General features: G+C 40.2%; 1 long non-coding RNA gene across 2 annotated transcripts; it reads left to right on the top strand.

The window, feature by feature from the left end:
• The first annotated feature begins 9,537 nt into the window (after positions 1-9,537).
• LOC141786665 (uncharacterized) lies at positions 9,538-16,666 on the top strand. Of its 2 annotated transcripts, none has more exons than XR_012597911.1 (6): positions 9,538-9,625; positions 10,816-10,852; positions 11,179-11,216; positions 12,264-12,416; positions 12,503-12,595; positions 15,972-16,666. It is a non-coding gene; the product is annotated as an uncharacterized LOC141786665 (long non-coding RNA). The 2 variants fall into 2 exon arrangements; XR_012597912.1 differs by lacking the exon at positions 9,538-9,625 and adding an exon at positions 10,359-10,481.
• Positions 16,667-23,585: the final 6,919 nt, after the last annotated feature.

The raw sequence follows: 23,585 nt of genomic DNA, 5'->3' as shown, positions 1-23,585 counted from the left end.
GTCCTGAGCCTTATTTCGACATCCAGCATGTCATTGTTGTCCTTTCTGTGATCAATTGCACTACTGTGTTGTCTCTATCCTCTTCAGCTTTTTCCTGCAAAAGCGCTGGTATTTGACCACCAAACCTGGGAAACTTTCAGATTCAAGGGAAGATAATCCGCGAATGAGTGTACCTAGAGTTTAAAGTTTGATTTAAATTATATGTCATAAATAGGTTTTTCTCGCTAAAGCAAAGCGTTTTGGTGCTTAACCACGACTCTGTGATGCAGGTGCATAGGAACTGTAACATAATAATGCTTTTGTGACACTATGACTGAAATGAGTAAACCAAAGTAGGTACTTTTCCCGTGTCCTGAGCCTTTTCGGTGTTGTTTCGTCATACACCATGTTGTCATGGCTTTTTGGTGTTTCTCGCCCCGCAAAGCATTTTGGTTCATTACAACGACTCTCTGATGCAGGTTCAAGAAAAAACTGTGGAATCATTATACGTTTGAGACACTTTTACTGAAATGAGCAATTCAAAGTACAGATACATGTAATTCCGTGTCCTGAGCTTTTTCGATATTGTTTGCCATGCAGCATGTTGTTGTGTCTTTTTGGTGTTTCTCGCTCGCAAAGCGTTTATGTTCATTTCAGCGACTCTGCGATGCAGATTCAAGAAACTGTTGAATCATTATGCTTTTGTGACACTGTTTCTGAAATGAGCTGAAAATCCATGTAATTCGGTGTCATGAGCCTTTTATGTGCTTTTATGGCATCCAGCATGATATTGTAGTGCTGTCTATGATCATTGCACCTTTCTGCATCCCCTGTCCTCTTTAGCTTTTTCCTGCAAAAGCTGTTGTATTTAACTCTCAAAACGCGAGAAACTTTCAAATTCAAGGGAAAACAATCGCGAATAAATGTTCTTCAAGCTTAAAGTATGATTTTGAATAACATGTCATTAAAAGGTTTTTCTCGCTAAGGCAAAGCGTTTTGGTGCTTAACCAGGATTCTATGATGCATGTGCATGAGAACTGTGCAAATCAATAATGCTTTTGAGACACACTCAGCGAAATGAGAAAATCAGAGTTCACCTCCCGTGTCCCGAGCCTTTTCGGTGTTGTTTTGTCTTACAGTATGTTGTTGTGTTTTTCTGGTGTTTCTCGCTCTGCAAAGCGTTTTGGCTCATTACCACGACTCTGCGATGCAGGTCAAAGAGAATTGTGGAATCATTATGCTTTTGTGACACACTCACTGAAACGAGTAGTTCAGAGTACATTATCCGTGTCCTGAGCCTTTTCGCGATTGTTTTGTCATACAGCATGTTGTCCTGTCTTTTTGGCGTTTCTTGCTCCGTAACGCATGATTATGCTTTTATGACATAAGAACTGAAATGAGCAAATCAGAGTACAAATCCATGTAATTTCGTGTCATGAGCCTTTTATGTGCTTTTATGGCTAAAGTAAAGCGTTTTTGGTCCTTTACAACGACTCTATGGTGCAGATTAATGGGAACTGTGACAAAATAAAGCTTTTGACACTACTACTGAAATGAGTAAACCAGAGTCCAGTGTCCTGAGCCTCTTTGTTGCTGTTTCGTCATACAGCATGGTGTTGTTGCGCTTTTGTCATTACACATCAATACCTCTGCTTTCTCTCTCCTTTTTAGCTTTTCATATTTGACATAGAACACACACGAGTTACATCAAAATGACTTCGGAAACAGCCCAACATGTTTTCATGAGAACTTAAAGCACGATTTAAAATATTTTTTCATTTTCCTTTATCGCTCTGCAAACCTTTTTTCTTTCACTAAACAGGTCCATTGGTATTGCCGTCCTCACTACTTTGTCACTTAATCACTTCTGTGTGATCTGTGTTGTACAAAAATCCATCTTATTCACTGTTGTGCGTTTTCAGTGCTGTTTTGGCATCCGGCATAGTACTGTTGTGATTATTGTCATCATATCATATTTCTGCTATCTCTGCCCTCCGTAGACTTTTCCTGTGTTGCATTCATATCCAGGAGAAAACAATCGGAAAAGACGTGTTCAAGAGTGATTTTGAATGATGAACAAAAAGCTTTCAAAATCAAACATCAAACGCTTGGGTTACCTACAAAAAGCTGACAGACGCAATAAAGATGTCTTCAGCATCTCAAATCATAAATTGAATCATGACATGGTGTTTTTTGCTCTGCACAGCCTTATATGCACAAAACTGTGATGTGCTCTTTATTTCGATCAGTATTTAATTAACACTAATTGCTTTTAAGCTCATGTCACATAGCTTTAGGTAATACTTTTTGAATGAGTTGTAACGACGTGCTATTTCACTCTGCAAAGGTAGAAACTCAGCTATGGCTTCTAAAAACATGAGCGGTTGTTGCTTTTTAGTGAAAAAATCACAATATTATCACTCACAATATTTTTATGTGCTTCAGAATGCGATATCAGCAAGTTTTACTGCCTTTATGGTACTTGGAACTAAAACGTGCAAAGCTGTACATTGTGACCACAAGATGGCAGCATGTGACTACAAGTGAAATCACCGCAAAACAATTTTATCTTCAGTATTCAGGCTGAACAATATTGAACTGGAAAGGTGCCTTGCAGAAAATGCGTTGAAAGGCTGACACCAAATACTGCAATGCAAAACTGTGAAATTAATTGCACAAAAGCAGTGCATGACAACTGAAAATGCAAAACATGTAAAATAAAAACTAAATAAAGTTGTGGTACAAAGCAATGAATGACAAAATGTGAAATAATATTGCACAGAGCTGCAAAAACATTTGCATGTGGAAAGACAGTGAAGATCATTGTCTTTACTCCCCAGGAATAAACTACTTTCTGGGAAGAACCAACCACTTCCACAGTAGGTGATACTTCATCATGTAAAGCCTAAATGAAAAACATACACACAGATGCATGCACACACACACACACACACACACACACACACACACACACACACACACACACACACACACACACACACACACACACACACACACAAACGAAAGTTGAGTTTATGTGTACATTCACGTGTAGTCTATTATTGTCTCATTTTAGTCTGTTGGAGCTATTCAGTGACCTGATCCCCATCCATTCACAAGAGAGGGCCACAAGAAAAAGATCTAAACCACCAAGCTACAACCTCACAAGTGAGAAACACCTTAGCTACATTGCCACAAAAAATAAAACCAAACAAAAGCAATCAAAAAAAAAAAAAAAAAAATACAAAAGGACAAAAAGGTCAACAGGAAAACACAGCAAGACAACCAGCCGTGTCACTTCTGTAAGGCTCGTGTCATTATAAATTATATGTTAAGAAACAATACAACGGTAACAAAACAAATTTTACCCAAAACATTGGGATTTTTTTTTTAAAGGAAACTAAAGTGCCAAAAATTATCACTTTAAGGTAAAATTAATACAAATTCTTCTTTAGGGTACAGAGTTAAAGACTATAATACAAAAAATAAGTAAACAAATAAAATGTTCCCCCATTATTGCACTCATTTTTTTAAAAGAGTAAAGTTTAATGAAATACCACACCAGAATAAATGTTGTGAAAATAATTTGGAACAAACCCCTTTTTTGGAGTCTGCTTTTTTGTTTTCCTGGTGCGGCTGGCTAAGCCGCACAATCACGTGGCTACGTGATTGTCATCATCAAAAATCAGGAGAGGGTGGGGGTGGGGGTGCAGGAGAAAAAAATTAAACTACAGTATTGCTCTTTTACACGATATTATCAATATTTGTATTGTTCCGCCCACCTCTACTCCTCACTCACAGTAGTCTCCTCCTGCATTCACATGAATCACGCAAGTGTGTGTCTCATTATGGTCACTTCTATCATCCCCGGCCCAGATTAAGGAAGAGGGTTGCTATTTAGACATTAAAAAAAAAAGTATGGACGGAAGACAGTTAATTTGTAGTTGTAGTAATTTTGTAGTTGATTATGATGTTGTGTTTTACCTGCTTTCTCTCTTACATTGTTATTTCTCTGCCCTACAAAGTCCATGACAATTACATGCACATGAATTATTCTGCAGATTAGACAGCAGCGTCATTTAGTGACTTTTAGTGACTTTGTGGACAGTCAATAGTGACTTTCCTTACTGAGGAGTTGGCACGTTGAAACTGGCAATGTTTCACTCAGCTGTAATGATGTTCGAAATGGTAAACAGTCTTATTCTTTCAGGTCTTTCATGACTATACATGATATAATTGATTAAAAATAATCTGTTAATAGTGGATTATTTGGGTATATAGTAATCTGAGGTGTTAAAAACAACAACAATTTACACCCAACTCAACCGATAACCGTGACTACAAAACCGTGATAAGAACTGAACCGTGGATTTTGTGAACCGTTCCATCCCTACTTCATCACACACTTCAGTTAGAGCATCCTGTCTCTTATGGAACTCCTGAGCGCAGTGAGTGTGTGTTGAAATTTTCAGTTTGCAAACCAAAAGCAATTCAATGATACTTGTTCAGTAAACAGCAGTGACTGCATGCAGAGTATTTAATCCTAAGGTGTAAATTAATACAAGACCACATCTCTAACAAAGACATAAAAATTATGAGTGCTTCGCATTATGTTGAAGAGATATAGTGTACTTTATAGTGGACGTGAGAGATTAAGTGTTGGTGAACGATAACCATGTGTGAATGATACAGCATTCATTTACAGAAGTCTGTGCTTCAGTGTAAGGGGGCCCCCAAATGTAATTTGCCTAGAATAGAATAGAATAGAAAATACTTTATTTATCCCCGAGGGGAAATTCAGGAGTCACCGCAGCATTTAAGAAAACAAAAGTAAGGCAGAGTAAAGAAAGTGCAAAAAGGTCCATAAGAAATTAGATAGAATAGATAGAATAGAATAGAATAGAAAATACTTTATTTATCCCCGAGGGGAAATTCAGGAGTCACCGCAGCATTTAAGAAAACAAAAGTAAGAAAGAGTATAGAAAGTGCAAAACGGTCCATAAGAAATTAGATGACGACATCCCGTCCACCACTCGTCCACCACTCTCCAGTCCAGCCAGTCTCCACCTCCACAGGGTCCAGGACTGAGCCTCCCCAGCAGTCTGTTCAGTCTCTGTCTCCTGGATCCTGTCTGCCCACTGTGGCACCAGCGTCCATTGTCAGCTCCGTCAGCCACGTCCGTGGACAGCACGATGCCGCTGGGTTAGCACAGGTAGCTCGTCCTTCCCCCGGGGCTGGATCCCACGTTCCCAACAACAATGGATGGAAGGACAGGTCCACGTCGTCACCTCCCAGCTCACATCCGAGAACCAGCACGTCGTCCTCACCTCCTCCTCCTCAGCTCGAGGGAAATCATCAAGCCCTACACTAGTTAGCATTGACATGCTACAGGCTGCTAACAGCTGAGTTCGCATGTAAACATGCAGCCATGGTTACATGTAGGATCTCCAGACAAACACACGAGAAAAGTAGTCAAAAATATCGCCGAAGCCACAAAAAGTTTGGTGTCCGTGACCAACAATGAACCATACAAAGTGATGATCCACTCCAAATACAAAGATTACGAAAAAGAGACAAAAAAATTACAAGAGACGACAAAGACGAGAGAGCTGCTGCAACAGGCAGCTACTTGGGTAGCGCCTAGCAACGGAAAAGCCGTAGGGCCTCATACTCACTTGGGCCCTGTTGTAGTATTTGGTTGCAAAGGGAAACTGATATCATGGAACCAAAAATATGGCCCCAATATTGTGCAGATCTACTACTCATGCTTAGCTAAAGGGGTGATTCAGATAAATGTGAGGGAAGAAAAAAAGCATTTCAAACAGGAATAAGGATATCGCCTCATCTTAGAAAGAGAATGGACCTTCAGAAGTCTAAAAGTGTACCAAGTGTAACACAGAGATCAGTAGCTTTATACATACTATGTAGTCTTATGTGTGTATATAAAGGAATTTTTGGGGAAAAATGTTTCAAAGTGTGCTTTTTAACAAGGATTGGAGAATGGACCCTTGTATGCCTTCTTGTTTGGGTTAAAATCAAGAACACCTATAATGAAAAACTGTGGAATGTTGACCTATGCTGCAAGAAAGTTTGTAACTTAAATGGATTTCAGAAAAGCCACCAACCCTCTCAGAATGGCACAAAGTTATATTTGCACTGCTTCCCATAGATTATTTGACATATCGCACCAAAAAGGAAAATTGGAACATTTCATCATATATGGACTCCCTTTCTTGATTATGTGGGACCGAGAATGTGTAAGGTATTCTGGCAAATGCATCCTCGACTGAAGGGGGTTCGCTAAAAGAGAAGGAGAGGCTCTGTTGTCTGTATCAATTCATTCCCCGTATTTATCTATGTTTATTGTGTGTAAGTTTTGTCATGTTCATCTGTGTTGTGCCATTATACACGTTCGGGGGATTGTGTTGATTGGGTGGGTGAGAATAGAACAGAAAAGAATAGAATAGAACTTTATTGTCATTGTAACATATACAACGAAATTGAAATCACGGCAGCAATCAAGAAAACAAAAGTAAGAAAGTGCAAAAAGGTCCATCAGAAAATAGATGATGACAGCTTGTCCATCATTCTCCAGTTCAACCAGCCACAGGGTCCAGGACTGAGCTTTTTCAGTCATGCTCCATCTCTGTCTCCTGTATCCTGTCTGCTCACAGCAGGTGAAGCTCTTCCAACATGGCGTTGGTGTCTGATGTTAGCTTCGTTAGCCATGTTTGTGAATAGCATGATGCAACTCTGCCCTCTGGTTTTCCCTCTATTGCTGGGTTAGCACAGCTAGCTCGTCCATCTTATTGGAGATAGATCCTACGTCCCCAATAACAATGGATGGAAGGACAGGTCCATATCGTCACTTCTTAGCTCACACCTGAGAACCATCATGTCGTCCTCACCTCCTTCTCCTCACTTTGTGGGAAGACATCAGGCCTTACACCAGTTAGCATTGACATGCTACAGACTGCTAACAGCTGAGTTCACATGTAAACAATGTGGCCATGGTTACATGTAGGATCTCCAGACAAACACAGGAGCAAAAATAGTAAAAATATCACTGAAGCCACAAAAAGTTTGGTGTCCATGACCAACAAATGAGCCAAATAAAGAAATGATCTACTCCAAATACAAAAATTACGAAAAAGAGACAAAAAAAAAAAGACAAGAAATGGACAAAAAAAGAGAGAGCTGCTGCAAAAGGCAGCCATAGCCAACAGGGCGGCGCCTAGCTCTGTGTCTGACTGTATGATGATCCATAATAGGAATACTTGAGTCCAGATCAATGTGAGAGATGACAAATGTCCACATAAAAGTTATGTGGGTGATTTAATCAGTTAATATGTGAGTAAAGCAGGGTCACATTATCTGATGGCTACGCTGTTGTCTCCTTACAGCATGTTCTTAAATAGTTGTTTTTTTAAATTATAGCCACAACGCTCATTTTAAATTTTTACCTATTTATTCAACATGTTTAGAGGGATTACATTACATGACGATCGTGAAGATAAGTATATAGATAAACTAAAACGTAAATTTAAAAGGATTTATACATGTATCTCATGAGAGCAGGCACAGCGAACTACATATTTGAAACAGTTCATATAGACTTTTACATAAAATGTAGCTCTTAGCAAACTATGATTATAGTACATATTTCCTTTAAAAGTCGCCTGATCTAATGTAGGGTTTTCAGTTCCTGGGTTATGAAGCTGCATATACGATGGTTTCTCCTTTATCAGTAGGAAGCCATCACAAGCGGTGCTTACTCGTGGGTAGCAAATAAAGCAACATCAATCAACTGCTTTGAATAAATTACACACAATGTCTACAGATTTTGCAAACGTTTACCCCAGATGAATCTTTGAGAACGACATTTACGTAACTCAACTTCTCCTCCTCTTTTTTGAACAATGCACACATAGCCAATGCCCGTCATCGCCCCTGCGGTCACATTTTCCGATGGTCACAGGTTTCAGTGCAGCACCGTTCAGACATCTAGCGGCATGTAATTGTTTATTTCGTCCACTAGATGTCACAGTTGTGTCGTGTAGCACCGCTGAAGGAACAGAAGTACAAGGGAAATTTTAGAAGACAATTCATGTGTTTTACTGTCTTCTTACAGTGAATAAATGCTGGAGGAACTGTGAATATGTCAGCTCCCTCCATGTGCCAATCATCACACGTTTCCAGACCTTCAAAACATTTTATTGCTCCATTCATCCCTTGTGGCAAGTGTTTGCAAGTTTAAATGAAGGTAAACTACCGGGATAGATTACAGATAAACTGCAGTGCGCATGTTTCGTTTCAACATAAAGTTGTCCTCTTTTTGCTCCTTTTAAGTTCAAAAGTTAATTTGATGAAAGAAAAAGATGCATGGAGCTATTTTTTTTCTAGGAGGAACTAAAAACGGGAATTTCTTCAGAGGCTTCTAATCAAACTTTCTCAAGTCACACAAAAATTGCCCCTCGATGTCGACTGTTGTCAACCAGGGGATGCAACTTTTTAGAACATTTTCCAGCCAGGTTGAGATGCCGGAGATTATCAACCATGCTTTTACTGAGCTGTTCGTGCTGCACAAAGTGTGATCAGTGAGACCAAGGAGTTGAAAATGCTGACATAGCACGATGCATGTTCACTATCAGGGGGTGTGGCAGGGGCAGTTTCCTGTCAGGAAAGAGGGTGCACAATGAATGGTATTTATGCATTTATATATAATTTTCAGTAAAAAAAAAAAAAAAATCATCTATGATAAAAAAAAAGAACAAATGCACTTTGAGAATTCGAAGTTAATTGTACTTTTTCTCTAATAGAATAAAACGTCTATGGCGAGATGCAAGGATGGCTGTAACAAATGTGCACTATGAGACTCTTCACAGCCTTGAAGATGAAGGTCTTCTAGATCCCTCCAATAGCATCCACCTCTTCTGTGTCCAGCATGTTTCCTTTCCGCTTCTGCAAAGGGACCTTGATGTCTCCAGGGTGGATTGGGATAATCACTCCCTAAGAACAGAACAACAACTGTGGACAGTGGGACTCCTCCAGAATCCCACAGATACACTGAACTTGGCACTGGTACTAAGTAAGTACAATTTCCAGGAGCACCTTGTACTCTGTGTTGTAGTTCTGAGTAGCATTGCTCCAGGTATATCTCGAAAAAAGAGAATATCATGAAAAAGTTTGATTTTTTGGTCACTCATTTCTATATTGTAAATCTATCTACGGCACACAGAGTGGAATTCTTGAAGCATCTATTTTTTTTTTTTAAAGTTGATTATTATGGCTCACAGATAATGAAACCCCCAAATTCAGTGTCTCAAAGCACTGAAAAAAGTAAAACTTTGCTGTTGTTCATTTAATGTATAAATTCACATTATATGGACTCAAAAAATCGTTTTCAGATTTAAACTATATTTTCAGGTTTGTACTTCTGACTGAATCAATATTTTTTATTTCGTTTCAATATGAGTTTGCAATTTGACATCAAAATGAAATGACTTATTCAATCAACCTGAACGGATCAGGTGTTGATCGTTTCGCGCATGCGTGTTCCGGAAAACGAAACCTGAGGATCTGACGGGAACGGCCGAGTCCATCTTCAGCCTCTGCAACTCCTGGGTGGAGGGAAACTTTGTTTCAGGTAATAAAAGACAAAAATGCGTTTTTAGACTGTGACATCAACCATGGTTTTATCGCCCCGTTCATCTACTAAACCGCCCTTTGGGTCGTCTGCCATGGTATCACCAGGCTGTCTTGTTGAACTCAGCTTGCTAGCTTATAGCCCACGACAAATAAGCTATAATTTTTCGACAGTGCACGTTCAATCCCTGTTTAAATTACTGGTTAACTTAGTATGCATTTTTGAGTCGTTTCAAATGTTTGACGGCGTAACGTGTTAGTACTGTGAACGGGAGCCATGAGGGGTGTAGCGGTTTATAGAGTGACCGTGTTAACGAGTAACCTGTAGCCGAACGCGGGTTTTTCGCCGGCACACTGCTTGGTATGGACCTCGCCTCTATATTTAGTTATCTTTATTAATGAGAAAAATGAGAAAAAAAATGAGAAAATGTACTTATTCCCATTTCTTTTTAAATGTAACATTAAAGGAGGAGGCAGCCACCAGATAATTTTCAACGCTGTTGTGACTGCAGCGCATTTGGCTGGAAGTCACTATTTATTACGGGCACTCTTTGATCCGAAACACCGGTGTATGCTCTACAGCAGGGATGTCCAACTCGTGCCGTGGAGGGCCAAGAGGCTGCAGGTTTTCTTTCCAACCAAGAACTCCACCAGCTGATTCCACTGATTAGCCCCTGCTCTCTGCTTGAAGGTGAGGTACTCAATGGAATCAGCTGGTGGAGTTCTTGGTTGGAAAGAAAACCTGCAGCCTCTTGGCCCTCCATGGCACAAGTTGGACATTCCTGCTCTACAGCGTGAGCTCGTCAACCGTGAAGTACAAGTTTGGACGAGTTGAACAACACGTGGAGTGCCAGTAGGTGCGTGCAAATAAAACTACAGAGACTAACCCGCTTCTGGGTTATGTGTGTGTATGTTTATGGAGAGAGATTATGTGCGCGCTTGTAAGTGTCAGGATGGAGGCATTGTCCCTTTTCGATGACAATGCCAAAATTATCAGAGCTTTCTATCTTTATTAACTTGCCCATATTTTCGGGGTACTAGCTGTCTTCTAAAAAAAAAGAGAAAAAAACAACAACTAAATAATCAATGATATTTTATGTAAGTGTGAAATAGCTCTTTTCCAAAGGTGTCTGTATGGCTTCAGCTAAAGTTAACTTACGTTTTTTTTATTTTTTTTTATTTATCTTGCAGTGCAACATCTGAAAAGCTTCCAGACTTGTCCATTGTGGTAAGTTAGTTGTTAATACCTTATAAAAATGTTATTTATCATTCACTGCCCAAATAATCGTTTGTCCAAAACTTACTATGGATAGTTTTACAGGGTCTTGCTAATTCTCACTAGGTTTGTATTTTACACAATGACTGCAGGATGTGCGCTTGAAATATACTATATTTTTGCATTTTATGTATTTACAATATATCCATTCTCAACATAAAGCCTAAACATATGTATAACCAGTTTACATTACATGTTAATGGTTCCCAATTTGTATCTAGCACCTACTAAGTGTGTTGGCTTATTAATAACAAGAGAATATTGTTTCCTTTTTCAAGGAAATTAGCTGCTCTGAGGCCTGTCCTCATAACTTGTGGTAAGTTCCTTCACAATATCATGAGAACATTTTTAATTAATTGGACACTTAATTTGACCCAATAATAGCACTGGCTCAAATGAAATCTGACAAATTGATTTGGCAGTTTCCAGGTCTATTCTATAAACTTAAGGTATTGAAGTCTTGTTTTATGTGTGATGACTGTGTGTTTGCTTAAAACTTTTGAATGTGCCGCTGTCTTTTCCAGGACCCTCTTGAAATAGAGATTTTTAATCTCAATTAGTTTTCGTGGTAGATAAAAAAATGTAAATATAAAACTTATGGCGTTGTTACCCCAACAAATTAAAAATATCTCTTGTTTTTTTCTCTTGTATTTCATGTTGCATCAGTTATCCATGCATGTGGAAATGTAAAGACTGTGACGACTCATTGTCAAGAAGATCTGAACTTCTGAAACACTATAAACTTTACCATCTGCATTATTGGCGGGGCCATCCTTACCCCTGTGTTTATTGGAAAGCTCTACTAACGCACCTAAGTAAATATCATCCTTCTCAACAATCATCACAGAAAGAAAGCTCATCAAAAAAGACAACATTCAATCAAAAATGTCCAATATGGCTATAAAGGTAATTTTAAAACAAATTCAATTTCAGGATAGGGTCAATCTTATTCCCTTGAACATGGAAAGTTAATTAAAAACTGGTCAATGTCCACATTATTTTCACACAGACATTTGTGCCTGCACAGGGCCCTTCATCTCCCACTCCGCTGTGATATAGTGAGCAGCTGTGTTGGCAACTTGGGGACTTTTTTTTTTCTTTTCAAAAAAAGCAACTAGTGATTTTTATGTGAAATAATTCAACTTATTACTTTTTTCTTTTCAGGTTTGAATGTCACACCATCTTAAAAATACAGCCAGGACCATAATATACATGCTGGTGTCTACTTTATGTACAAATTTGTTGCTTTGCATCAATTTCATTGGTGATGTCCTTATTTTCAGGTGGTCAGCTGTGATTGTAGCTGTGAAAAATATATGTTTTCAAGCTTCATCTTGGATGCACTTCTGTTTTTGTTTTATAGATCAATGCTGAGTTTATGAGAATAAAAACAGTTCCCTTGGGGACTAAGTTACTGGCACAGTTGGACCAGCACTCCAAACTATTGGAGGTTATCAGGCGGAAGGGGGGAGCTGTAAGACAGAAGATGTCTGGTGTCTTACAGCTTTTGGATGAGGTATCTATGAAGGGGTTTCTTGTCTGAGGAATGCTAAATATTTATTTTTTGTTTGTGATTGTACTGAATACCATTTTTTGAATCAGACTTTGGACATCAACACAAGAAGAGAGCCTATCTTCACATCTCTGATGATGTACCTGGGGGAACCTGTTGAGCATTTGATCAAAGAATATCAGGTAAGGGCATCTCACTCACATATAGGGAAGAGGTTTTAACCTGGAGTGCAAAAAGTTTTTTTATACAGTATGTTTAGGTTTCATTAAAAATGGCTCTTGTGCATATATACACATGAATATATACAAGGTCTTTGATCTCTCAAGCCTCAGTGTTACAGTCATACTCAGTTTATGAGACTTGCTCATTATGCAAAAATGAAAGATTTGGACCGTAGCATGAATGGGCTATGACTGGAGAGGTGATATTTGTGATTTGAATAAATCATATTTTATTGTCATGGCTTGAACTCTAAGAACAAAAAGAACTCATAAGCAGATGTATCAAAAAACACCAGGCATAAGGAAAGATCTCAACAAAACACATTGTTAGCAAACTATGTTTATAGAGGGAGCACTGCACAGTGAAACAAAGGAACAAAATCTAGGACAGGGTTTGTACAGGTCCTTGAAATCCTTGAAAATGCTTATTTTTTCATGTTGTGTTTTCAAGGTTTGAAAGTACTTGATTTTCTATTCAAGTGCTTGAGAATGCTTGAATTTATAATCGTATATAACTCACTACTCAGCTTCCTAACTCAACAGATCGATCAAATAGAGAGAAATAAAATAAATTGTGGGGGAAAAAAAATGTTCCATCTGATGGGCTCGCGGGTGTAACATAACTGGTCTGTTTATATGTGCGTTGTGACGTCTCCCCCATGAGGATTGTTCCTTAAACAGCAAGCCGGGAGGCATGACCGTTGGCTGGAGAAAGAAAAATACAAATTTTGGATTAAATGTAGCGCAAATCCCCGTGCAGCATACTGCAGTGTATGTAAAAAGGAGATTGCAGTGGAAGCTATGGGCAAGTCGGCACTCGCCAGCCACGAGAGGTACCCTGGAAGCCCTACATGTTAAATAGCCAATTAGCCTGCTACCTGTTGAAGCTAACCACCTTTTTATGCTTCATGCTAGGCATGAGTGATGAAGGCAGTGTCCCATTTAACATAAAGGTAGTGTTGCCCGGGGGTGTTTGTCGGGGCAGGTTATAAAATAACTGCGGTCAGGCGGTGACAGGTTTTGTCTACAAATACCGGGTCGTGCCTGGTCTGAGCATACGGCCGCGGCGGAGTGGGAGGCTCGCCCTGTACATACGAAGGAACGAAACGGCGTTTCTCATTGAGACCCGGCACAGATGAACAACGGTCATGTGATAACCTGCCGGTTAGATGGCTTGTTTGTGCTAAAGCCGCGCTACCGGCTTGGTTTATTATAAGCGTCTGAGATGTGGCTATCTTACTCATTGTTTGAGAATAAGAAAAACCATAGAACTGGATACAAAAAAAGTAGGGCTGGGTTAAAAAAAATCGATTCTCAAAAATAAAAACGATCCTCATCTTCAAAATTTGACATCGATCGATCTTTTAATCAAAAGAAAATATTCCCTTTCTTGGCCGGATTTCAGTTTTGGACTGCAGGTGCTCCACACAGAATATTCCGTTCCTGCAAATCAGTGTGGGATATATAGTCATACCCTATCTGTGTATAACTGACAGCGAGTTTTTGTAGGGTTATATGAAGTAGATATCTGCCCAAGATGCATCTGGATCAGCGCGTCTCCTCACGCTCTCCTTCATTAGGAGATCACAACTTTGGCATGCAGCAGTCTTAGCGTAACAGATTTTACTTAGCATTAGTTATGTTTGATCAGAACTGCAGAGAGACAGCGTCAAACCACCTGTTTCAGTGTTTTTGTCCTGCTGCAACATGACGTCTGTGTCAGATTATGAGAAAACGCTGTCAATCATCCTCCTCATCAGCTGACGCTTGCGCGAGCTACTGCTAATGTGCTCGCGCTAAATGATAAGCTCCATGTGTTGAACGCTGGTGTTTTTAACGGGTGGTTGTTTGTTACAAGGTGTTCAGATTAATTCTGAAGGTCTGGACAGGAGATATGACTTCACTGTTTGTCTTCAGACTGATCCACTGAGAGCTGTCAGCTGCTTCATTAACATACACGGTGTTGGGAAGGGTGCGTTTAATTTGTTCTCCCAGTCTGCCCTGTTTGTGGACCATCTACTGTGGAGGGATGTTGTTTTCACAAAGGAGGGAGCTGCATTAAAAAAATTGTTGTAATATAATAAATATAATATAAATCCTCATAATACTCCTAATACTCTTAGTTTAAAAGATAATGATACCAGTTTCGTCAGCAAGTGATGAGAATCAGTTCTTTGAGAAGTAGTAAAAAGACAAGAATCAGGAAAAAAATGTTTTTTTTTGTAAATACGAGTCTTCTCTGTGAAGTTGTGAACAAATGTGCTGTTCAACACAATGAAATTGCTGTTTTGTGTGCGCATCAATTTCTTAACATTATGAAATTAACAACCGCTCACAGTACTTGAAAAGTTTGAAAATTGACCTTGAAGCTCCTTGAAAAGTACTTGAATTTGACCATGAAAAATCTGTATGAACCCTGCTAGGAACAAAATCTGGCAACAAGACAAGGGAAGACATAAGGGTTAAGGCAATGAGGTGATTGGGAGTGAGGAGACGGCTGGGGAAGCACAATCAGGGATCAGGTGTGGCAGTGCCAGGCAGGAAACAAAATCTACAGAAATAAGAAAAGACTTGTGAACTTTCAAAATAAAACTTAACACTTTAACAAGACATGAAACAAGAACAAAAGGGGGAACTTGACTGAAGAAAAAGCAGGATGATGACTGATGAATTAAAATACCTGGAGATGAAAGGCAAAAAGTTGCACACATTTTTACCTCCGCCAAGGAGGTTATGTTTTTGGGAGAGTCTGTCCGTCTGTCTGTGAGTCTGTGAACAAAATAACTCAAGAAGTTATGGATGGATCTTGATGAAGTTTTCAGGAAATGTTCAGCATGGAAAAAAGGAAGAACTGATTCGATTTTGGTGTTGATCCGGATCAGCGTCTGGCCACTATGACGAAAATGTGATTTTTGTGAATAACTACTGATATAAAATAGATATCATTATGAATCCGTTTGCTAATGGAGTGTTTTTATGGTCAAGGAATCTAAATATGTACATCAAATAAAGGTAGGAGTAATATTTATAGTAAAAATCATAATATGGTCGAGGACTGTGGTGCTGGCAGAGGTATGTGCTCTCTGAGTGCTTTTCTAGTTAGTGCTGCAACTTTTCTGAAGGTGAATCTTGCATCTCGTACCACAATGTGCTCTATGGTGCACAAGAGAAAATTGTGCTTGGGTCATTTGACTGGTCACTGTAAATACAGTGCATACCACTACAGTGGATACCACATTCATTTTAAGTTAAATCTTGGTATAAAAGTGACCACTGTAGCCATATATAAAATGGGAACACATTAGAATCTTTGAATGTTTTTTTTTTTTTTTGGCAGGATATTCCAGAAAATTAGGCTGAAAAGCTGAAGCAGACTACCATGGCCATCTTGATCACAGGATGGGAGAGTCCACTCCACCCAGCCAAAGACATCAAGATAATCATTGAAGGAACAGAGGTTGTCAATAATTTGCCCTCAGTTGCAGCAGCTTTTACCATGATCTTCAGGCTCATGTACACACTTAATCTGAAGTATCCAAAGAAATTGGAATCCACCTTTGAGTTTTTGCAAAAAGTCTTGATGGATCTTGATTGCAAAAAGATGAGCCCGAGAGTTGACAAAAACTGTGCAGCCAGCTGTACAGCTCAGACTAGGCTAAGTTTAGTTGCACTGACTCACTACATTGTTTTGTTTCTACTGGTGGTTTAATTTTGTGTAGATCTATTTCCAGTTGAAAATTCAAGCAGTTCAAAGTACGAGGGGTTGATGCTGGAGGTTCCAGTCACATTACAAGACAAGACAAGACAAGACAAGACATACTTTATTAATCCCCGGAGGGAAATTCAAGTTGTTTTGGCACTCTTCCAAGCAAAGAATTGTACACTCTGATGGCTGCAGGGAGGAATGATCTTCGGTACCTCTCGGTCCTGCAGCGCACAGAGGTAAGACGTCCAGAACTGCTGCTGATCCTCTGGACTATGATGTTGTGAAGTGGGTGATCAGAGTGACGGATGATGGCCTCCACTTTCTTCTGTGTATACCTTTCTACCACAGCCTCCAGTGAGTCCAAACTGGATCCAACCACGGAGCTAGCTCTCTTCACCAGTTTTTCCAGTCGCCTCTTGTCCTTCTGCTTTAAACTATTTCCCCAGCATACTGCACCATAAAACAAAGCACTGGCTACCACGGACTGATAAAACATCTGCAGCAGCTTTCCACAGACATCAATTGATCTGAGCTTCCTTAAGAAAAAGAGACGGCTCTGCCCCTTCTTAAAGAGTGCATCTGTATTAAGGGACCAGTCCAACTTGTTGTCCAGATGTACACCAAGATATTTGTAGGTTGACACCACCTCCACGTCCACCCCATGGATGTTAACTGGCTGATGGCAGAGCCCAGACTTTAGGAAATCCACAATCATTTCCTTTGTTTTTGAGGTGTTCAGTAGGAGACAATTTCTATGACTCCAGTCACAGAAAGCTTTTATCAGATCCCTGTATTCAGATTCCTGTCCATTTTGGATACACGCCACAATAGCAGTGTCATCTGAGTATTTTTGGATGTGGCAGGACTCAGAGTTGTATTTGAAGTCTGCAGTATAAAGTGTGAATAGGAATGGAGCCAGAACAGTTCCTTGTGGAGCCCCCGTGCTGCTCATGACCGTCCCAGAGACGCAGTTTCCCAACCTGACAAACTGTGGCCTCTCTGTGAGATAGTCTGTGATCCAGGAGACAAAGGATGGGTTCACTCCTATGTCTTTGAGCTTATCTCTCAATAACATGGGCTTGATGGTGTTAAATGCACTTGAAAAATCAAAGAACATAATTCTTACATAGGTGCCAGGTTCTTCTAGATAGCACAGGGCACGGTGGAGCATGTATATAACTGCATCATCCACTCCAATATGATTTCTATATGCAAACTGCAGAGGTTCTAGTGTGTCTTTGACCTCAAGTCTCAACAGACGTAAAAGCAGCCTCTCAAAGGTTTTCATAACATGTGAGGTGAGGGCAACTGGTCTGTAGTCGTTAAGTTCAGCTGGGCATTTGAGTTTTGGTACCGGCACAATACAAGATGTTTTCCACAGAGCCGGGACCTGACCCAACTGTAGACTCAGGTTGAAGTTCCTCTGAAGGGGTTCACACAATTGGGCAGCACAGTCCTTAAGCAGTCTTGGACACACACCATCTGGACCAGCAGCCTTCCCTGAGCACAGTCTTCCTAACTCTAACCTCACTCCTAAAGCTGTGACAGACGGTGACGGTGGAAGAGGCACAGGTGTAAGAGGGGATGTAGCAGGAGTGGTGGAGAGACACAGATGTGTAGAAGGAGCAGCAGTAGAAGAGGAAGTGGTCGCTGTGTCAAACTTGTTGAAGAACTGGTTGAATTCATTAGCACGTTCAACATCACCCACAATTGGCTGCCTTGTCTTTGTGTTATAGCCAGAGATGTTGTTGATTCCTCTCCACACCTCCCGCATGTTATTATTTTGTAGTTTTCTCTCAATGTTCTTTTTATATTTCACCTTAGCCTCCCTTAATCACCTCTTCAGCACTTTTTGCACCAGTTTGAGCCGTTCTTTGTCGCCATCTCTAAAGGCTTCCTTTTTCTGATTGAGGATATCCTTGATGTCACTTGTGATCCAGGGTTTGTTATTGGGGAAACGGAGTACAGTCTTTGATGGTATGATATTGTCTTTACAGAAGTTGATGTATTCAGTAAAACAGTCAACCTGTTTATCAATATCTATACTATTTTCATCTGTTTCTAACAATACATTCCAGTCTGTGCACTCAAAGCAGTCTCTCAGAGCCTCACTGGCCTCAGGTGTCCATTTTCTAACTGTTACAGTAGTTGCATGCTGCCTCAATAAGCAGGGTCTGTAACAAGACTGAAGTAAAACCAGATTGTGATCCGACCTGCCCAGTGGTGGTAATGCAGTGGCACTGTATGCATCTTTGACGTTGGCATATAGAAGATCAAGTGTTCTGTTCACTCTGGTTGGGCAATTAACAAACTGTTTAAATCCAGTGAGATAAGAGGAGAGGCTAACATGGTTAAAGTCTCCAGATATTATTATGAGAGCCTCAGGATGTTGAGTCTGTAGCCTGGCAACAGTTTCTTGGATAACATCACATGGAACTTCAGCAGTTGCTTTGGGTGGAATGTACACGAGGATTGTTATTATATGACTGAATTCTCTGGGAAGGTAATATGGCCTCATCCCAACTGCCAACAGTTCAATGTCCGGACAACACATCTTCACCTTGACTGTAGTATGATCAGGATTACACCATCTCTGATTGATGTATAAAACCAGTCCTCCACCTTTTGACTTGCCACTAGCTTTGGTGTCTCTGTCCAGACGTAACGTACGGTACATACGTAACGGTTGCTAGGCGCTGCCCAAGTAGCTGCCTGTTGCAGCAGCTCTCTGTTCTTTGTCCGTTTCTTGTAATTTTTTTCGTCTCTTTTTCGTAATCTTTGTATTGGGAGTGGATCATCACTTTGTATGGTTCATTGTCGGTCACGGACACCAAACTTTTTGTGGCTTCGGCGGTATTTTTTACTACTTTTCTCCTGTGTTTGTCTGGAGATCCTACATGTAACCATGGCTGCATTGTTTATATGCGAAATTAGCTGTTAGCAGCCTGTAGCATGTCAATGCTAACTAGTGTAGGGCTTGATGATTTCCCTCGAGCTGAGGAGGAGGAGGTGAGGACGACGTGCTGGTTCTCGGATGTGAGCTGGGAGGTGACGACGTGGACCTGTCCTTCCATCCATCGTTGTTGGGAATGTGGGATCTGGCTCCGGGGGATTGGATGAGCTAGCTGTGCTAATCCAGCGGCATCATGCTGTTCACGGACGTGGCTGACGGAGCAGACATCGGACGCCGCGACACATCGGAGGAGCTTCGCCTGCTGTGAGCAGACAGGATCCAGGAGACAGAAACTGAACAGACTGCTGGGGAGGCTCAGTCCTGGACCCTGTGGAGGTGGAGACTGGCTGGGCTGGAGAGTGGTGGACGAGTGGTGGACGGGATGTCGTCATCTAATTTCTTATGGACATTTTTGCACTTTCTATACTCTTTCTTACTTTTGTTTTCTTAAATGCTGCGGTGACTCCTGAATTTCCCCTCGGGGATAAATAAAGTATTTTCTATTCTATTCTATTCTATTCTATCAGCGTGAAGCCAGGGATATCCACACAAGAATCAGAGATGTTTTGACTCAACCTCAGTAAAGCACATGAGGCTGCACTCACGGTATACATTTTGTGTCTTCACCAGTATCTCTAGTTCATCCTTTTTGTTGGGCAGAGAGTTGACATTCCCAATGATGACTGAAGGAAGAAAGGGCTTGTATCTCCATCTCCTGGCCTTTAACTTTGCACCAGCACGACATCCTCGGAAAGGCTTCTTTATCTCTGCATGCATCTCTTCTTTACTGCATGTTCGTTGCAATTGTAAGTGTTTGAGGTTTGTTTTAGTGTCTGAGGAAAAGAAAAAGCATTAAAACCAATGCCTGTTCACTATAGTATTCAGTATTTGTTGAAGATTTTGTCATAGTTGTTTACCAACCATCCCAGGGCAGAGTTGGCTACTTGTTTTAAAATACTCTTGAGTCCACAAATCCTTTAGAAAAGTGATGGAATTTGTATTGCAGTAGTAACATTTGTACTGTAATTGCTCAGTTCACCAGAGTGAACATGTTTTCATGTTTGCATGTTTCACCGCTCCAAAATGTTTCAAAACAATGGAACAATAATTACATTTGTTGTAAAATAATTTTGACAGTATTCTTTATTTTTTCAAAATATGTTTTAAGCATTTTTAAAATTTCATTTCTGCATATGCTATACTGTAAAAAAGTTTATATTTATTAATTTAGGGCAATTTAATATAATTGATTTGCTTTAATGTTTATTTACATTCAAATGTAACCATTTTAGGTTACCCTGAACAGAATATTTACATTGAATCAATGAAGACATTCGTTTTTAATTTAGGTCAACTCAACATAATTAGTTTGCCTCACTGTCAGAAAACAGTTTGCTTGGATTAAAAGAAATTGGATTAAACTGAACACGTTATTTTACATTGAGTCAACCAAAGAATATTGGATGTGAATGATTACCTCAATTTTTTTTACGTTCAACCAATGGTTTTTTTTCAGTGAGGTTAGAATATTCTGGGAAAAGTTAATTATTGTAAAGTTATGATGTCACACCAGAATCAGCTTGAGGTAGGATTTCAAGATGGCGGCAGGCAGGACAGGTGTACTTGCACCTCTTCTTTTATACGTATTTTTAACAGGTATGCTAAAGCATCATGACACCAGACAGGTTTTTAAGAGATCAATTTTGTTTGGAGATGCTCTGAACCCAAACTGTGCAGCTGAGGAGCAAACCCTCCTCACAAACCAAATAAACAAACATTTCGGCTTCGGGAGACACGTCTTTGTTGTCTCATTCATCTATCCGTCTCTCTACAACCGGGCGTCAAAACGCACCAAAGCCATGTACAAACTGCAACGAAGCCACACTTTGATTATCATCATCTGCCTCTTGCTATCCGGAGATATTCATCAGTGTCCTGGCCCGGAAAACAACCCAGCACAGGATGAATCCCGCACTGTGTACACAGCCCGGTGGAGCAATACTACCTTCTCTCAGGTACACACCATGTATGCCGACATGCCAAATTACACCGAGGAACCGCACTCTGACCTGGCTGATCGTGTCGCCTCTCCGAGCGGCACCATAGACACGGGGTTCGTGGGAGATGTGCCGGTCAGCACGTTGGGTGGGATTGGCATGCTTCCATGGCCTGGACCGGGTGTGCTTCCCTCGGTGCGGGTCACCATCGCGGGGATGTCCGGATTGTCTGGATGGCGGTCCCCTGCCAAGGAGCGCCGCGAGGACACCACACCAACAGAGACACACGGCCGCAGCAAACATCAAAGGTGACATTCCACACGCACGATCATCATTAAAAACTGTTATCCGGAATGAAGGTCACGTTAATCTACACGCGGGTGTAACTAATCCAACCCGGGAAAAAATAATCAATAAAGCGATCGCAAAAAACAGGAAGTGGAGAGTTTTTCAAACTGTCAATCACTCCAGAATGATATGGGACTCAAGAGTAAAACCTAAGGGACTATTCGGTGGACATTTAAACATAAGAAGTCTGGTATCTAAAAGTGAGGAAATTCATCATCTACTTCTTGATTCGAATTTAGATTTCCTCTGTTTGTCAGAGACTTGGCTGCAAAAATATTCACCATCTTCATCAATCGAAGTGCCAGGCTATCAAATCTTCAGAAGAGACAGAGTGACATCAAAGGGGGGCGGAGTTATGGTTTACGTAAAAGACTGTATACAATGTCACGAATTGACTTGGGTAAACCGTGAACTTGAATGTATTGGTTTGAATATCACTCTATCACCACAAATGTCTTTTATTCTCATTGTTATTTACCGTCCACCCTCCGCTAACAATGATTTTTATGAAAAACTCCAAAACATGCTTAAAGAATGCAATTTTAAAAAAGAGGTGATAGTAATGGGAGATCTAAATGTTAACTGGGAAGACAAGTTAAAAAGAAAAAACCTCAAAAAAATAACTGATGGTTATGACCTCTCACAGCTGATTATGGGTCCAACAAGAATAACTCAATCGACCAGAACTCAGATTGACCTGGTATTCAGTAACAGGCCTGAGAGAATCACAAAATCTCTCAATATGATTACTGGACTCTCTGATCATAATCTTGTACTGGTGGCCAGAAAATTAACAAATAGGAGATTCAGCCCCTCTCATGTCCCAGAACATGAATCTGTCAGGATCCCCAGGTGCAAAGAGGACCATTTTAAAAGAGCAGTTCAGGATTTTAACTGGACTGAGCTACTTTCTGAAAAGGACTTAAAAGAGGGCAGTTTTGTATTTATGAACAAAATGCAGCTGATCATCAAAGAATTTTCCCGAAAGATTAAGTGTAGAGGTAAAAAAAACAGCCTTCCTTGGATAAACTCTGACATTTTGAAATTAATGAAAGAACGGGATCTTGCTTTGAAAAAAGCTATCAGAACCAAACTGTTTCATGATAAATGCCAATTTTCCAAGTTAAGAAATAAAGTAACTAGGGGAATGAGGAAAGCCAGGGCGGATTTTTTCATTTCTGTTATTAGTGAGGCAAAGGGTAATCCTAAGATAATATGGAACCAGCTAAAAAAGCTCCTCGTACAACATCACAATACAGGCAAATCAATCGAACTTTATCTTAATGGAAACTTGGTAAAGGACCCAGCCCAGGTAGCTGGAGCTCTTAATCAGTACTTTGTTGATTCAGTGACATCTATTGCAGATGGATTCTCTACAAACCCTGAAGGTGGGCATACAGTAAACACAATGGAGCCACCTTTCAGTTTTAAAAATGCTGATAATTTAAAAATCTCAGAAATCATTACATCTCTAAAACCATCAAGAGCAAAAGATGTTTTTGGAATGGACACCACCATGTTAAAAAATCTTTGTCCAACACTTGTCAAACATGTCACAAGTATTGTTAACCTCTCAATATCTGAAAGAGAATTTCCAACAGTATGGAAATCAGCAGTTGTCACACCAATTTACAAATCCGGTGATCCCCATTCCCCCTGTAATTATAGACCTATCAGTATTTTACCAGTAATTTCCAAAGTTGCAGAGAAATGGGCAGCTGAGCAAATTATACACTACTTGAACAACAGTTCTTTTCATCTGCATCCAATGCAGTTTGGCTTCAGATCTAACCACTCAACCGAGACTGCAAATTGCTTCCTTATCGAAAAAATCAAGTCACTACTAGATGGTCGGGGCTTTGTAGGTGCTGTTTTTCTGGACCTCAGGAAAGCCTTTGACACTGTCAATCATGGGGTTCTTTTATCTAAGTTATCCACATTTAATTT

The sequence above is a fragment of the Halichoeres trimaculatus genome, unplaced genomic scaffold (genome assembly GCF_033239565.1).
Source record: "Halichoeres trimaculatus isolate MK-OKI-2021-1 unplaced genomic scaffold, fHalTri1.1 fHalTri1_scaffold_57, whole genome shotgun sequence".
Classification (NCBI taxonomy): Eukaryota; Metazoa; Chordata; class Actinopteri; order Labriformes; family Labridae; genus Halichoeres; species Halichoeres trimaculatus.
This window is presented reverse-complemented; position numbering and strand designations above follow the sequence as displayed.